The sequence below is a fragment of the Glycine soja genome, chromosome 15 (genome assembly GCF_004193775.1).
Source record: "Glycine soja cultivar W05 chromosome 15, ASM419377v2, whole genome shotgun sequence".
NCBI lineage: Eukaryota > Viridiplantae > Streptophyta > Magnoliopsida > Fabales > Fabaceae > Glycine > Glycine soja.
The window spans coordinates 20,639,480-20,659,141 of record NC_041016.1 but is presented as its reverse complement, the minus strand read 5'-3'; the positions used below and the strand labels follow the sequence as shown (position 1 = coordinate 20,659,141).

The following is a 19,662-nucleotide window of genomic DNA, read 5'->3' as shown; positions in this document are numbered from 1 at the left end:
AGGAATAAAAGAGAGAGAGAAGTGGAACTTTGAAGTGTGTCTCATAAGACTTTCATTCATCAAAGTTACAACAAGTGTTACACATGCTTCTATCTATAGACTAGGTAGCTTCCTTGAGAAGTTTTCTTGAGAAAACTTCCTTGAGAAGCTTCTTTGAGAAAACTTCCTTGAGAAGCTAGAGCTTAGCTACACACACCCCTCTAATAACTAAGCTCACCTCCTTGAGAAGCTTCCTTGAGAAGATTCCTAAAGAAGCTAGAGCTTAGCCACACACACCTCTCTAATAGCTAAGCTCACCTCCTTGAGATGAGAAGCTAGAGCTTAGCTACACACCCCTTATAATAACTAAGTTCACCCCTATGCCAAAATACATGAAAATATAAAAAAAGTCCCTACTACAAAGACTACTCAAAATGCCCTGAAAATACAAGGCTAAAACCTTATACTACTAGAATGGCCAAAATACAAGGCCCAAAAGAAGGAAAAACCTATTCTAATATTTACAAAGAAGAGTGGACCCAACCTTGGCCCATGGGCTCAGAAATCTACCCTGAGGTTCATGAGAACCCCAGGGCCTTTTTTAGCAACTCTAGCCCAATCCTCTTGGAGCCTTCTATCCAATACCCTTGGGGGATAGGATTGCATCATAACAACCCCTACAAACAAGGTTTTTCTCACCCTTTTCATACTCACTCATTCTCACTTAACAAAGGGTATTCTCAGTCCAACATGTGAGATCATGGAGCCTACCTTGGTTATGTCCACCCTAATGTGGGACAGTTCTAGATTTTGGTAAGTTCACTTTGTAAACATTACTATTTTACAATTTTTTAGCTGAAGCATATCTTATAGTATTAGTAGTATTGATTTTAATTTTATCTATTGTTCAAATATGGTATGTTCTTTGTATATTATTCGCTTTGTTTCCTTCTTTTTCAATTGTGATAATCTTGAAATGATTTATAGTTAGTTTTTCTACTTGATGTCATCCATCTTAGGTTTGGTACATGGTTGTGAATTGCGGTCCCTAGGATGATGCTCTATATAAGGATGTTGCTGAGAGAACTAACATGGTTTACATATCTCTTAATGGTTTCCTAGCACAGGTGGGGTTAACTTATGTTGTCTTCTATTCTTCAGAATGAGTTATTGATATATCTCGTAAATTGTATGATGCAATAAGCGCTTATGACATTACTATTTTTCCATCATAGTATCAGTGTATTACCTATTTCCCATCACATTGATCTTCTAGTGGGTCACTTATGCTATTTCCATTTTATAGTTGGGACAAAAATTTTAGGGGAAGAAATAGTACTCCATTCCAAGACAAGAATGTTACTACAAGTCTGAATGGCTCCCTCATTTTTGGTAGTTGGGACACAAATTTTAGGGAAAAGAAAAGGTAATCTAATCCAAGATAAGAAAACCTTTGGTGTATAGAATGACCACTCTAAGGTGGTGAGTGATTATTATATAACTATTGGACAAGTGGTCTCAATAACTTAAGAGGGGGTGAATTAAGTTTCAAAATTTCCCACTAACAAACTTTTAACCCCCTTCTAAATGATAGGCTCAGAATACAAAAGAAGAAGTAGCAACCATTTTTAATAATATTCTTTAAACTTGCAAGACAAAATTGATTGCAATAACACATAAATGAGATAAGGGAAGAGAGAAATGCAAACTTGATTTATACTGGTTCGTCCACTTCCCGTGCCTACGTCCAGTCCTCAAGCAACCCACTTGAGATTTTCCACTATCTCTGTAAATCTTTTACAGACTTTGAACACACATTGGGATCCCTCACCCTTGTGTTCAAAGATTCTCCAAGAGACAACCCGTCTCTTGATTACAACTGACTTTCTACGATGAACAGAAAGATTTCTCTCCTTTAGAGTGGATGATACAAATTGAAGTTCCTAGAGGAATTTCTCTCTTTTAGAGATGATAATACAATTTGAAGTTCCTGGATGAATTCTCAATAGATTTGCAAGTGTTTGCCCAAGAGTTGTTGAGAGAGTATTTGGCAATTAAGTTCTCTTAGAATATCTCTCTCTTGCTTTTCAAAGTCAGACACATATATATAGGCCATTCGTGCAATTTCAAAATGGTTTGAAGAGATGTGTCTTTTCAAAAAGTTTTTTCTGAAATTCTTCACTTGTAATCGATTATAGGTTTCTGGTAATCGATTACATAGTTATATTTTGAAGGGTCATGACTTTTCAAAGTGTTTTCTGAAGTGTCGTTGCTGGTAATCGATTACAAACATCTGGTAATTGATTACATGATTCGAAATTCAAATTCAAAACCCTTTTTAAAAGCTGATTTTCAAAATTGTCTTCTGGTAGTCAATTACACTACCTGATAATCGATTACCAGAGCCTTGATCTCTTGTAAACACTTGTTTTGAGGCAAAAGCTTGATCTTGAATTAATCTTGAAGCAATGCTTGTTTATTGAAGCAACATTGTATTAATCTTAAAGCAATGCTTAACCTTTGAATGTTTGTTGAAGTAATCTTGAAAGCAACCTTGTTTGATTATTCTTTGGCATCATCAAAACCATGTATTCATACATTCACAATAACAGTATATGCCTTATGGCAATGAAAAATGAGTATTTAAATAGAAGATTTGGGTGAATAGACAATATTTGAATAGAAAAATGAGTACATGCAATATTGACTAGAAATCTAGAACATAGAAAATTAATGAAGCATTTGAAGTACCAAGTAGGGGAGTGAAGAAGTGGTTTCATAGAGGACCAAGATTTGAACATCAGCATCTCAAAGTCACAAACAAGTGATGATTTATTTATATCTTTAGTAACAGTCTACTACATGAAGATGCCTTCTGTTGTTCAAATCTGATATAGTTATGGTTGTTAACATGGTTTAGAATCATGACAGAAAAACTGTTCAATTGAAATTTCAAGCTATTTGATGGGTGTTAAAAATTGAATTAGCAGAGACAGTGGACCCATTACACTCAATATCCTAACAACTTAAATCATGCAGGGGTAAACAAAATAAGGTCAAATCACAAGGACGAAAATAAATTATAACTTACCAAAAAATAATTATGGCATTAAATTGATATGTTTTCAGTTCATATATGTTTTGACAACTTGGCCCAGTTTACTCTACTTTGGCCAAACCAAGAAATTAATTCACAAGAATTATAAAACTAGTAGACATATATACTTGTCGCTTCAACAAGACAACACTATAGTGCAAAAGGGATTTCTACTTAAAACTCAGTATATATAGGGTTTAAACAAACACAAACATAATGTGGCAATGTCAACAAATTAATAAGCATGTTGCCAACACCAGCCGTATATAAATGAAACCTATAACAAATGAGGGAGCACGAACAACAAAGACATTAATCTTTTGAAGAAGCATAAAGTATACATTGCTACTTACTAAGCAACGAATGTTGGAGCAATCTTGGAAAGTGCTTTCATCGTGGGACGAAAGTGAGGTAGAGTGAACCAAAATGGTAGTTGCAACAGACTTCAGAGGTCACAGCGGTCATGGTAGAGTCAATAACACGAGAGTAAAGGCACCAAAGTGAGGGCGCGAGAGTGAGGTTTGTGTACAACTAGAGTGAAAATTTTAGAGTATCTATAAACTTAAAGACGGTTTTGATTAAAACGCCATTGTCAGCTTAAAATTAAAGATGATTTTTCAAAAACTATCTTGGTAACATTCAAATCAAATGTAGTTTTTCAAAAACCGTCTCGGTAACCTTCATATCAAAGACAATTTTATAAAAATTGTTGTTAACACCTTCTACCAAAGACGGTTTTTATAATACCATCTTAAAAAAGTTGGACTTAATTTCAAAAATGTCACCGCTTATTTTTCTAGACCGGTTTTTTGAAAACCGACCTAGATACAACGTTGTTAAAACACACTTTTTTAGAAGTGAAGTCAACCTCATGTCAACACACCACCAATTCGTGAAAAAGTATGTTACCTTAATTATAATCAATAAAGCTCAATTCGACATTGATTTAAAATTTATGTTGAAATCTTTTTTTTAACCGATGTTAAAAGTCTTTTCTACAGTAGTAGAAGTTGTTTTTGCTTCATAAGATGGTAGAGATCCATGGTTCCAAGTAATTTTGGTAGAAATGAAATTGCCCATATTTTTTTTAATACAGATACCCAAGGGCGGAGTTATTTAGGGATGGGGGAGTCATGGCCCCCCTAAACTTTTGAAAAATTATTTATAAGGCTCGGCAATTTAATAAATGAGATCTATTAATCTTTATCTAATAAAGATCATTACATATATATTGATCTATTCGGATTATTGATGTCCTATTCACAATAATCTTAGGTTCAAGAAAAATTTAGATTAAAATTATAAAGAACCTGTTTCTCATTATCATAATCTCTATCGTGACAACAAGTCTCTAATTTTAATCAAGGACTTCTCAAATTAATAATTTAATAAAACCATAAATATGATAATAAAATAAAGAAAAATTCTTTACTAAAATTGATAACAGGATGGATTGGATCTTGGACATACATATTTATCCTCAACAATCTCCCACTTGCACTAGAGTCAATCACTCATGTATTCCACTTCTAAATCCAACTTATGTTCACCAAACTACTTTAGTTTGTAATTTTGAGTCTCCATAAATGAGGCACAATCTTTAGTTCTTCTTAAGTACTTAAGAATGATCTTACCCACTTTCAATGCTCCCCACCAAGAATTTCTTGATATCAACTTATTACACCTAGTGCATAAATGATATTAGAACATGCAAAAACCATGTCATATACAATAGCTCCCACTACGCTAGCATATGATACTCAAACTACGTATTCTCTCACTTCATGGGTTTTAGGACAATCCTCCATATTAAGAGTAACTCCAATTCCTATTGCCAAATAGTCACTTTTGGAGTTTCCATGTTATACCTCTTTAGAATGGTATCAATGTACCTAGATTGGGAGAGTCCAAACAACCTTTTAGATCTATCTCTATAAATCTTTATTCCTAGAATATAGGTTTCTTCTCGTAAATCTTTCATGGAGAACTATTCTGATATCCAAATCTTTGTACTTTGCATTGTTGGTATATCATTTCCAATGAGTAATATGTCATCCACATATAACACTAAGAAAATGATTACACTCCCACTAACCTTTTTGTACTCACACAGTTTGTCTTCATAGCTAACCAGATTGAAACATTCAATTATCTTGTTAAAATGAATGTTCCAACTTCTACACACTTGTTTCAATCCATAAATGAATAATTGAAACTTGTAGACTTTATTATGATTAGACAAGGGTGTGAATCCCTCGTGTTGTATCATATACAAATCCTTTTTTAGCTCACCATTAAGGAAAGTCATTTTTCACATCCATTTCATATTTCATGATCATAGCATGCTACTATAGCAAGAAGAATCCAATTTGATTTGAGCATTGTCATGGGAGAAAAGTTTTGTCATAATCTATAGCTTCCTTTTGACAATATTCCTTGGCAATAAAGTGAGCTTAGTAGGTCTCAACCTTTATATTTGCTCCAATCATTTTTCTTGTAAACCCATTTACAACCAATTAGTTTTATATTCTTTGAAGCTTCAACTAAAGTCCATACTTTGTTGATCTTCATTGATTCCATAACGGATTCCATAGCTTTTTTCCATTTCTAACAATCCAAGCTTCGCATAGCCTCTTCATAGCTTCTTGGATTATCATTATAATGATAAACCTCATTTAATGTGTCATCTAGGACCATCAAGTTTAATTTATCAGGTGCATGGTGCACTCGAGTAGATTTTCTAGAAGGCTCATGCATTGGGTTCATAGGTTGTTGAATTGGCTCTAAGATTGATTCATTAACCTAATTTTGAACTATAGCTATCTGTTGAACCACAATTGTTGGAAGTGATGACCTTTGTGGTAACTTTAGAATTTAAAGAAGGTATCTCAGTTTTCAACTCATAGTCCTGAGTTGTTTCATTGGTTAATTGAGTTTCATCAAGCTCAATTTCTTTACCATGACTTCCTCTTGCAAGGAATTTCCTTTCTAAAAAAATATAGCTCTTTTTGCCACAAATATTTTATGGTCAGAAGGTTGGTGTGAACAATATCCCATAATTTCTTTGGGATACCCAATGAATCTACATTTCTTAGACCTTGCCTCAAGTTTGTCTATTCACAATCTCTTAATGTAAGTGGGACAATCCTAAGCCTTGTGTTTAAGATTCATTTTAGCCCTTTCCATATCACATATGTTGTAGACACTAATTTTGAAGAAACTTTATTTGGCAAATAAGTTACTACTTCTAAAACATATATGCACATAAACTTACTAGAACATCATTGGTAACTTGATTCTCATAGTCAATTATCATATTAAACATCTTATGCATGAGAACAATTCTTAGGTAACGACACTAGTCGTCATAATTGGACCCAACCAATTTGTTTCAATATTTCTTTAAGTGGGAAATTCCTTAAAACTATGAATGAGTCACTTGGTTGTCATGTCGTTTCTCAAACATATTCTAAGGTAGAATATATAACATTATTTTTCTAAGACATGATGTTTCATATACACTTTGAAAATATAATCATACCGAATAAGTTCTTGGTTGTCAGGTCAATTCTATTAGTATCTACAAATTAAATTTAATGCTCCTTCGGGTAGTCTAGATGTTTGGTATAAAAAATAATTTTGAAATCCACATCTCATGTTATATCAATTAATTGTAAGTCCCCTGGTTGTCAGGTTATTCCTTATTATAAATTAAATAAATAACTTGCATCACAAGCTTTTATTTTAAGCTACAAGTCTCCTGGTTGTCATGTTGTTCCTTGTAATACAAATAATTTTCATCACATGCTCCAATTTATTTTTCAAATTATAAGTCTCTTGTTAGTCGAGTCATTCCTTGTAATAAAATAAATCAAAACAATTTGCATCATTTGCTCCAATTTATTTTCAAATTACAAGTCTCCTATTAGTCAAGTCATTCCTTATAATAAAATAAATCAAAACAATTTGCATCATATGCTCCAATTTATTTTTAAAACTATAATGACCCTCCTTGTCACTATGATATCACTACTCTAAAATGCTTAAAATTTTAATTTTTAAATGAAAACTCCGTTAATTTGTTTTTAAAAAACGAGAGTAAATTTTTCGCGATATACATTCACCAAACATCACACAAATACTTAAATGAATATACATATATAGATATATTAGCAAAGTACACATCATTCACATGACGGAAAGTAAATTAGTTCATACATATAATCAAATCTTTGATTTACATCCTCAATTCAAAAAGAATTATAGAACTAGCTACAAAGGAGTTGATTAACAAATCACAACTCTCTCCCAAAATAATCTCAACATCATCACGTCGGCTTGATGGCTTCAACAAAAAGAATCTTACTCCATGTAATCTACTAATGTCCATCTGATCCCACAAATGAAGGTTCGTGATCCTTACAGGTACCAACGATACGGTACAAAAAAACATGCAAGGGTGAGTTTATTATAAAAGAAATCAACACAAAATCAAATGACCATGATTAGTAAGGAAACATTAACAAATACCATAATCATACTCAAATGTCCATTAGTCCAACATATACTCAACAAGTAGTCATCAGCTTTCCACAATTCCAATCAATCATGCTCAGTATGATGATTGCACCTGACCTCAACCCTTAAATGCAATGTGGTACCATTCATCAAGAAATAGCCTAAGCATGTCCACATGACACTTTCACTTAGAAAAACTACACAGTAAGTGTCGAGGTGACCCTATCATGCATAGACAACTCCCCGTCCCTTCCATGGTGATCAAACTAAGTCTCAAAGGAGTTCCAAACCGAGTGACATGCCCCCAAGTACAAGTATCTTCCCTCATGAAAAACTACAAGTACTTACTAACAAAGTTTATATTATTTTTATTCAGTGTGAAGTATGAAACATGGGTGCCATCAATGCACTAACCGTGGATAATTAAAGATTAATTCTAAGTCATCCCCCACCAGAGATGCTTAAAAGTCTTTAACCATTCTATTTACCCCACCAGGGACATCTAACTTGGTCACTACACCCCCATGTACATATACAACACACATCATCACAATGGCAGCATCAACATTATCTCATTTTGATGTCATTATCATCATCTCATCACAATATCATCATCAACATCAACATCAACATCATCTCATCTCAATGATATTCTCAACATCAACATCATCTCATCTCAATATCATCATCAATATCGACATCATCTTACATCAACATTATCATAAACATCGACATCATCTCATATCATCATCATCATTTTCTAAGTTTATACTATTTTACAAAGTCTCATTTTCAAGGGTATTTCAAATGAAGTGTAAAAACATTCTACTACGGTGCCCAAAACACGAGACACTAAGAGAAACTAAAATTAACTAGGATAGAGGCATAGAAGTCAAGATTACATTAGAGAAGCTACAAAAGAAAGAATTGAGAGCTTGGTCTCCACCGAATCCTTGAGGTTATGTGGAGTTTTAAGCCATTTTAAAATATTATTTCTTATTATATTTTATTGATAATCATTTAGCAATTTAAAATTGAAATAATAATTGACCATGCCAAGTCCAACGTGTACTTAACAACTTTTTCAAACTCAATTCCAAATATTTTATATTATCTATATTATTTATATTTTCAGTACTAGCAAAAAATATAATAATATTCCACTCACTACAAGAAAAATGACCTATACCTATAGACAAAAACTGTCACTATAAATAAAAAATCCGTAGGTAAATGTATAATAGACTTTGTCCTACGGACGTTTCTTCCGTCAACTTTGAGGGGACATATAATGACGGCTAATTGTCTGTCACTATAGGTTTTACCTACTATGTATAGTGTGTAGGTAAAAGTCATTAACTTCTACTTACATCTCCTAACTGTAGGTAAAAGTCTTTAATATGTACATATCATCTTCAACTGTAGGTAAATGTTTAGATCTTAGAGAGAGCTTAGAACATACATAATTTATACCTTTAAAAATGAATAAAATTTTGCATAATTTATATATAGCCATATTTTTTTTGGAAGGCAGAAATTATATATTATTAATATGAATCATAACAGTACCAGAGGTACTGGTGAAATATACATGAACAAATTTATATATAACCATAATTTCTCTTTCAGGTCTCAAAATTTTATATTACTGCAACAAGAACATTAAGCTTCAGAACACCGGCCTGCTCCCCCCCACAGTAACAATGCTAGTTCTATTTAGTTATATAACCACAGTAACAATGCTAGTTCTATTTAGTTTAATTCTCAAACTTCATATATCTCTAAAATCACACACAACAAAAAGTGCTGCAACCTGCTTACCAGAGCAAAGTTAAAGAATCCGCCAGACCGCTTATTTGGGGAACCAAACTCCACCTTATTGTCCAGCATCCTCTCATAGAGTGCTCTGTCTTGACTACTTGGAGATGACTGATGACCCTATTAGTTGCTGGAAATTTCATACAAATTAATATTAAATATGTCTCCCTGGAGGATGGTGCAGGTGAGTAACTGTGATCACTTGAGTCTCTTCTCCATGAATTCTGAACTTGGGCTGCAAACTGCAAATTCCAGAGAATATGTTCCACAGAAGGCCTTTCAGTTGGGTCACCAGAGAGACACCTTACACATATCTCCATCATGGTCATTAAGGATTTGTTTGACGAATGTCACTAGCATCAGAAGAGTAACTAAAACTCGTCCCTGTAGGAGTGGAAAGCCTTGAAAGTGCAAAAGAATGTGATTACAAAGCCCATTTAATCTTGACATCTACATAGCTAATAGAAATGATAGTAGAATGGAAGAATTTAAATACGAAATCATAATAGAAAGAAGAAAAGTATAAACATATTTTTTCCCATGAATACTTCAATTATAATGCAGACCAACCTTTAAACAAGAGAAACATTAAAGCATCAAATTGGTTTTCAGTCTTGATGATAAATTTTATTTTCATCTCATTTCCAGATCCCAAAGAAATAAGATAAACCGGGGTGTACAGTCATTCTCATTTTTAAGACCAATATAATTTTTTCTTTTAAAGTCATTCTCAATTAGCAAAACACTCCAGGTTGTCCTTGATGGTAAAAAAAAAACATGAAAAAGTTAACAGGTAATCTATCATGAGGGAGCAGCACTTAGAACAAAAAACTTGAAAGGAAGGATAGACGAAAAGAGGATGTAGATAGTGATCGCAGTAAATCATGAAAGGATAGGCTTTTGGAAATTATACAACCTTTCTGATGACCTGCTGATTGAGCCACTTTAATCGATCCTGCAAGCAGAGAACAGCACCCTCAGGCTCGGATCCACCTAACTTGCTACTTCCAGACTCATTAACATCTACAACATCTGCAGCAGAACCGGATGGCTGACTATCCATTTCTGTTGTCCAACCCACATTACATGATGCTTTTACTTGGTTCTTACCTCTACAGATAAGCAGTGCCAAATCAAATTAACATGACAGACTAACCATTGATATTCATCCACCTAAAAGAAACATTACATTATATACTTACCTGTTAGGTGACTTTTGGACTTTGTAATTTAAAAAAGAGTTCCCCTTGTAGTGGTCATTCATCACCATTGAAAACTCAAATTCACCCTCCACCTTAGGGAGCAGAGGAGGGTATTATAGATATGCAATAAAGAACAGCTAAGCTAGCATAGGGAGTGCTCTAACCAAAAGCTAAAGCAAACAAGGCAACAAATAGTAGCAAAAGTTCAAAACACGATCACCATACCATCTGGCCTTGTTTGGCACTTTTCTTTATCTCCAAAATCAGTTTCTTCTCCTGTGACTGCAAATCTTGTCTCTCTCATTCTATTTCTCTAACTGATTTGTCCAGCATTCTCTTATTTTCCCGCAAAAGTTCTAAAAGCCACAGCTTTATTACAATCACGTACAATGATATCAACAGAGAGTGCATCAGTATATGAACATTACATTGAATACCATCATGTCAACCTAAAAGTGTACACAATGAAGGCTATGTAAAGGTGTTCATCATTTGCATAAAATGGGCAATATGCCATATAGAAAATAGCTCAGTAAAATTCTGATTGTGACAGATACAAAAATTACAACACAACTCCTCAACGTGTTACTTTTCATGCTATCAAAAATACATTGTACTCACACATGAATAAAATTGACGAGTAACTTGAGCAAACTTGATATTATGCCGAAGAAAATGTTAAAATATTAGATGCAAACTTTAATGACATAAGTAAAATTTAAGCAACAGAATCGAAAGAAAAAACACGAAAAAATTAGAATTTTTTATTTTATTTTTCTGAATGAATGTAATGAAATAGTTGATTTTTTATTTATGGGGATGGCTTGCTAAATGCTAGGAATGTGAGGAGGAGGGTCTTATTGGAAAAGTATGGATGGGCATCCAACATCCAATGAGTCATTATACACATAGTAATAGATAAACGAGAATAAAATATATTATAGATATTATGATGTGATATAATAATAATAAAAAAATTATGAGTATTTGATTAAGTGTTTAAAAAGTGATACTTATGTATCATGCTTGGTCTTATTAATTGGGTTTGCATGTGACTTAGAGTTAAGAGGTCCCTACAATATGAAGGTTTAATTTATCTCTTTTTAATACTATTTTCTTTAATTGGAATATTCTCATTTCATCATATGAAAGAGGACTGATTGGCAGTCCAAAATATCGTTATGTTGGAATGAAAGAGATTAGAAAGTTTTGAAGGAAGAGATTACTTTACAAATGATCACTTTTTGATTTTTGGCTTGATTTTGACTTTATATAAACTCTAATATATCATCCTTATTTATAGTAATAATTTTTCCTAAACAAATGGTTAGAATTTTTCCAACTATCACTTAATCCAATGGCTACAAATAATTCTTTAAAATTTTCCTTATAAATACAAACTTACTTACTCATTCTAAAATATTTTATAAGTTACTTTAGGATTATCTTCTACAATAGATCTTTCTATAGAACATTCTTTTAGAATCTTATCTTAACATGTCTTTTAGAATCTTTTAGAACTTGAACTTTTTGATAAAAACCCCAAATAAAGTTTATATTTCAGTATGCTCAAGGGTTAATTTGGCCAATTTTTTTCTTGACATAAAAATTTAGGGAGTAACATGGTGCTTTAATTCAAGGGGAAAAAACTTCCAAATTCAAACAATATTTATAAAAGAACTTATATTATCCTCCTTCCACTCTATTCATCACAATCAATAACCAGGCTTTCGCTTAATATATCAGTGAACAAATTAAAAGGAAACTTTTATTATTTAACTTTCTTTAACAGATCCAGAGAATTGTCTGAAGAAGCTAACCTGATTCGAGCAGAGTACAAAAGCATGAGGAACTTTGAAATTAATTTATGTGTCACTTGCAAACTAAAATCTCGAAATTCAGAATTTAGCTAAAGGCTAATTAAGAGATTTTTTTTTCCTAATAAATATGTCCTTACCATCCATAAGGAAATTGATGACTGACTCCACTTATTCAAGTGCCTTTGTCCAAATGTTGTGTCCTTTGCAAGCCTGAACCTCTTAGGAACTGCAATATGGAGATGGCCAAGGACGGAGTTAGATACAAAAAAAGAAATATAGAAAGTAGAAAAGTATATTTGCCCCAATTTTCAAAGTTGTCTGCTCTACTTACGCATCAAACTTTATTAATTGTCTAGCTGACTTTTCTACCCAAACTTATATATATATATATATATATATATATATATATATATATGAATATGAGTCTCAAGTATGAAATCTCTCTCTTTCCTCTCAATCACTAATAAGTATTCCTTTACAAGTAATTGTGCTCTTCACGGGATATATCTACCCAATATCCACCCAATAATGCCTATAAAAGGACAATCCAATGACTGTCTTTGAGTTTATACGTATATTTTATATTGAAGATTTCAGCTACTCGGATTAAAAAAAGGTTCTTAATTAGGTATGTGCTATAACTTAATTTTCAGTATTTAACATTCAAACTCAAATCTTTTTTATCAAACTAAACAATTTTACGCCAATTACTCCTAACTCAAATTCTAAAACCTTCTTCCTATTTCTTTTCACTCCATTTCTACCCGAATAAACAAACATCAATAAAATAACGATTTTCTTAACATGTGAGTGTTTTAAATAGACATAATAATTTGTGGACATTAAAAATTGGTCGTAGTAGTTTTGTTTTTTGTACAAGAGTTATGAAATACTCTGATATTATTGTTGCATTATAATTGTTAGAATTTTTTAAAATAAAAAAACTAAATTATACACTAACAAATTCCAGAAAAAGGAATATCCTCAACCATCATGTCAAGTAACTCAGCAACATCTTGTACTCTATAAGCCATGAAATATTCAATTTAAGAACTCCAATGGAAGGTTTCACAGCTATTTAAAAATCTAACCTGTCATCAGAACTTGACAATGTCATATCAGAGCCACTGGATGTCCTATAATTAGAACTCAATTAAGCTCTATTGATGATTGCTTTGGAAGAGACATCCTGTGAAACAACAAAAGAAATGGATGAATGATGTACTTAGAAACTAGAAAGTACATAAATATCCTATCATTGGATTTCAGAGACACTCTTTATATACGAGAGGATGTCTTGGCTTTGATCTTCTGCCCCTCTGAGATCTTGAAAGTTATTTACAATTAGTCATAAATATCTTCTAACTAAATCCAGCGATTAAATACGAGTAAATTGTTAGTTGTGCAAGTGTCTTTTACAGCTGATTGAAGATAAACTGGTGTATATATGTCTAATTAAGGAGTAGGAAATAATATTATTGAATTATTTACATGAATTATGGAGCAGTTAGTTACCTAGTTTTTCCAAATTAAAATAAAAATAAATAACACTATGGCAGAGAGAGTGACAAGTATGTAGCATACCACTAAAGGAGGTATATCTTCTCCATCTTTAAACTTCGATTGATGCTCAGTAATCTGCTGTTCACACCAGAGAAAGACAGGTACATAGTAATGATAAATCCTAGCCTTTTGAGGCTCCGTAAGGAACAATTCATTAAGCTGAAACAGTCTGCATAGGTACCAGCCATATAACAACCCATCCTGTACTCATGCCAAAAACAAAGGAACTGTTCTGCAGCCCTGAACTTCCACTAACTGCAAGAAGGAAGTGTTGCAATTGCAAATTAAAGATTTAAATAACAGCAGCATCAAAAAAATGTAGCTGATGAAGATGAAAATACAGCTCCTAATAAAGTTCATTTCATTTTTCATGCTCCTATTTTCGACTAAAAGATCAAAGATGACAAGTTACTATTTAGTTAGTTGAAGCTTTAACAGCAAGGTCTAGTAATCAATCAGCTTGGATGAATTTGAATTGAAACAATTTTCAATTCAAATGCCCTTTAGTAAACATAGAGTATGATGTATGATACTATTACTACCCATTTATGCTTGCTGAAAATTAGAGTTAAAACTCATTAAAAAAGGACTCAAAATAAATGGGCTCACTCACTCCACTACTCATTCCATTTCTCTGGGAAAACTCATGAAAACAACCAAGCTTGGATTTTTAACCCTCCAGCATAACCAAACGTGATCCTCACAGACACCCACATGCACGAATGCAAGAGAAACTCTTGTTTTTCTCTTTGGGGAAAGCAAAGGAAACAAAATGAGCAAAAATGGGTGTCTCAAAGGTGAGAGTACGTGCACACACACCTTCATCGCTGAGAGGTGAAGCAAATGAAGAGACTAATAGCACAAGCACCATTGCCACAACAAGCAGCAGAAGGTGCCTTCTCAACTTGCCCACAAAAGCCAACACCAACACAGCTTCTTCCATTGCCACCACACGTACAAAAAAGCTCACCTTGGTGAGCAACAACATGGAAAGAAGAGAGATTGAAGATGGAAAACATGAGTAACAAGTTTAATAATAAACTCTAAACTAATCAAAATTGAACAAACTTTAAACTAATCAAAATTCAATAATAATAAAAAATTACAAGTTTAATAATAAAACTCTAAACTTTTTAAAATAATCAGTGCCCTTAGTATTGAGATTTACAAGGATTTACCAAAACCTAGTACTGAGATGAGAGCATGAATAAAACAAATTTATACAGCCAGATAAAAACAGACAAGATATAAATCTTAACAAAGATAAGAGGAAAACTACACCATTTGTGTCATGATTATCATTGCCATCTTCCTCCTCTTCTTCTGAAGATTCTATATCATCATCACTGGTAGCACCATCCTCATCCCCTTCTGAATCCTATCAATGAAGTCAGTCTGAAATTATGAGTAACCCAGTAGAGCATTATCAATGCAAACTGATACACATATCACAAACAAAAGTGAAACAAAAGAAAAATAATTTTATTGACTACACAATCATTTCCAAATATTGCTCTTCTCCTCCATCTTCCATCATGAAAATCAATATGTTCTTGCAAGTGGACTCCATTCTTAGCAGTACTATTTAGTGCATCTTCATCTTCATCAGAACCAGTCCCAGGCTGATATTTATCCAAAGCTTCTATTTTGTCATTCTGTTCAACATTCTTAGCATTACTACTCATTAAATTGTGCCATGTTCATCACCTAGAGCTCCTGATGACACATTTGCCTTTTGACCATGACCCTCGGGAACCCATGAACTTGCAATATGTTAAGGAACTCAAAGGTTTCCTTCAAGTGAAGTAAAATCTCAAAAATAGCATCCTTATTATATAAAAACTAATGTTGAACCAAACTTCAAGAAAATCACACAGTAGCACCTCGACATGAGAACAAACACATTCACAAATATGTCATCATTCAAAACTAACTCACCATTTCGAAACCATAACTTCCATCGATAAGAAGAAGTGTTAGATCGGCAAACTTCGCGGCATCTATCATGCCATTGATATCATTCGGACATTCCACAAACTGCAAACTGCACCCGCCTTTGCTTCCCTGACATATGTGATACACAACAATCATCGTTAACCAAGTCCAGAGAAATTCTGAAATACACACATGCATTAATAAACAAATAAAAGCATGGGTATAGAAAAAACAATCATAGACCTGATACGATGGTAATTAGACCTCTCACATCGGGAAAATTATGCTTCGTGTAATGCTTAACCAAAGACTTTATCAACAGTGACTTCCCAACCTGAAATCAAAGCAAGATTAGCAACTAATTGCGTTGTGTTGAGTTGAATTCAAGAGAAAGAAAAGAGAATAGAATAATATGCACCTGAGGAGGGCCCTGCACGACAACGACGTAGGGAGTAGGCCCGCCGTAGGAGCGGTCGATGATGGGAGCGTGGAGGCGGCGCTGCTCTTTCTCGACGGCGCGTGATTGCAAGCACTTGGCTTTGTTGGAGGAAGAAAAGGCAAATGCCTTAGGGTTTTGCTTCCTCGGATCCTCAGACGTTATTGGGATTCTGCTTCTGCTTCTTCTTAGTCTTCTTCTTGTTGGTTTTGGCACTAGATTGACTAGTTCTGTGAGCCTTATTGGATTGATCGGTGTCATTGATAGACATTGAAAGAGGTTCCCTCAGTGAAGTCTCTCGCCAGTGCAGTGTTTGGTGAGGTTTAGGGTTTATCGGCTAACAAAAGTCAAGCAAACAAACTATTAGCTAACATATTTACCTTCACACTATTTATTAACTGAAGGTGTTGAACTTTCCACTCTCCATGTTCCATGACAACACCCCTTCCCCTTCTCTCTTCAAGTAAGGGCTTATTACGCTTGGATATATCCTTCGATTTTGATGGAAAGGGTAGACTCACTTGTAGAAATTTCTAGGTTTTCTACAAAGGGAATGGCATTGATTGAGAGAGACAGACAGAGAGAGTGTGGAAATAGAAAAAATAGGGTTTGTTGATTGAGAGAGACAGAGGTGCTGCAACCGTGACTAGGGTTAGAAAAAGCCAATGTTTTGTTCAGCGCGAAAGGAGAAGGACCATGTGTTGCGCGTTTTTTAATCGAAATGAATATTTGTAGTAGTGCAAGGATGAAATGAAATTATTTTTTTTTACTTTTACCTACACTGTGACAAATAATTGTGGGTATAAGTATTTTTTTGACTTTTAGCTACACTAATTTATGTGTGTAGACAAAAGTTTCTGTAGGTATATGTCATTTTTTTTTGTAGTGACTTAGGAAATTAATTAATCATTTAAACATATTAAATTCTCTAATTTAATTAATCATCAAATATTAAAATAATTTCTTTGACAAAGATTAGAAAACTCGTTTGTGTGTGACCTTGTAGGTTCAATATTAAACCGGTAGTAATTAATCATAATTAATTTACTAATTAGATAGGCGTCTAGCATCACTTCTTAATGTCTGGATAACATGAAGTAACATCTTTTACCTTCAAGAACCGATAGAAGAATAATGTAGTATTTTTTTCCATCATTTACAACTCTAATAAGTTAACACATTATATTTAATCAATGAATGACTTAAGAAACTCTGTTCTTCTTTCATTCAATTGCCTTGGTCAAGGTCTTAATTCTATTATAGAGCTCAAACTCATTACCTAAAGTTGATGGATTCCTTCTTGATTAATCATTAATTCTATCAGTATTTAATCATATTCAATATTCATTCAACTAATGCCCTAAAGCATTAGATGTTCGAAATTAAAATATAACAAATAACTTATTAATTACTAAAGGAAACTATTATATTTCTTATTGACATATCAAGGTACTATTAGCTATATATATATATATATATATATATATATATATATATATATATATATATATATATATATATATATAATAATAAATGAAATTTATTAATCTTTATCCAATAAATATCATTACATATATATTGATCTATTCAGATTATTGATATCCTATTTACAATAATCCTACGATAAAGAGCAATTTAGATTAAAATTATAAAGGACTTCTTTCTCATTATCATAATCTCTATCATGATAACAAGTCTCTAATTTTAATCAAAGACTTGTTAAATTAATAATTTAATAAAATAATAAATATGATAATAAAAATAAAAGAACAATTCTTTACTATAATTGATAACATGATGAATTGGATCTTAAAGCGTAGATGTTTATCCCCAACATTTACAATTATAGGGGAACTAAAAATGCAATCTAGCCAATTATTTATATATAGCTTTAGTTATTTATTTGAATGCGTGTTTTTATTAATCTCATTTTTTTTCTGAAATATTTTTCTTTATTATATTTTCATAATTTACCTAAAATATAAAATATTTATATAATACACAAAAATTTCTTACTAAGTAATATATAGAGTAATAATATTCTGATTTCTCTAAAATTAGAAACTAAACTACTATATAAATCCACGATAAAAGCAAGTACGTTTTGTGTGTATTCCTTGTCCTTTTTTTCCGTTTAGTTATAGTGTTATTCTTCTTTGCTCCCCTGTGTAGCATTTATTAAAGAAAAGAAAGCAGAAACTTTAGATATAGTAGAGGGAATGATACTGTGCGTTACCGCATGTTGATAAAACAATATATGTAGTGTGTATTTCGATGAAAGTCACGTCAAAGTCAATTGAGAAAAAATATTTGCCAAAAAAAATAGGTGAAATTTTTCTTGAGTATTTTTTCTCCTAAATAGCTCTTGAAGTAATAAAATTATATATATAGTCCTTGTAGTATTGAATATATCCATCAATTTAAAATACGTGTTAATATCTTTATGTTCTTGATAAATGATTAAATTTTGTTTGGATCTATAGCAAAATTTTTTATTATTTTAAATCTCGATGTATTGAAATTTAAGTTCTTGTCACCCAGTTAAGTGATAAAATGTTACCTTACAAAATAAGTGATAATGTTATATCATAATTGATAATATATACTCAAAACAAAAAGTTTTATTATATCTAAAACTCAAAATAATAAAAAAATTTATTAAAAATATATAAAAAAATTTAATCATTTATCAGATACTTTAAACATATTTAAACTTATATATTAATATATTTTATTAACATCCAAGACTAATTTGAAAGATTTTGTCCAATATGAGAGTTTTTAATATGATTTCTAATACTTGAAGTATTAGTTATATAATTTCTGTATTTTAAGGATTATTTAGCAAAGAGAGTAATACTTTATCAATGAAATTGGTGGTTTATTCTATAATATCTAAAAATAATAATTGATATTTAATAATAAAAAAATAGCAAAGCGACACAATTAAAACTTTTCTTATTTTCATATTTTTGGTAGATTCTTTCTTTTATTTTCTACACTTTAAACAAAGAGGCAATGGTCATATCATATTCTCAAAGATATAAATTAAACAAATGTTGAGCCCTGTCTTCTGCCGACAGTTTTCAAATAGAATTTTACAAGTAAAATGAGAGTCAACCTGCCAGCCACATTTGCTTTCTATGGTTGGATTTCATCACACGTTAGGTTAAAAATGGTAGTCGACTTTGTACTTTGATAACCCAAGAACTAAATAAGACGTGTGCACGATTCGTTCACTTCTTTAAAACAGCTCGGAATCAATTTTACCCAAAGGAAGAAAAAAAAAGTACC

At 32.3% G+C, this 19,662-nt stretch overlaps 1 long non-coding RNA gene across 1 annotated transcript; it reads right to left on the bottom strand.

Moving 5' to 3' along the window:
* Nucleotides 1-9,912: 9,912 nt before the first annotated feature.
* Nucleotides 9,913-15,976, bottom strand: LOC114386412. The gene is made up of 3 exons (XR_003661074.1): nt 15,936-15,976; nt 12,572-12,660; nt 9,913-10,444 (listed from the first exon to the last, which is right to left on the bottom strand). It is a non-coding gene; the product is annotated as an uncharacterized LOC114386412 (long non-coding RNA).
* Between the last annotated feature and the right edge of the window lie 3,686 nt (nt 15,977-19,662).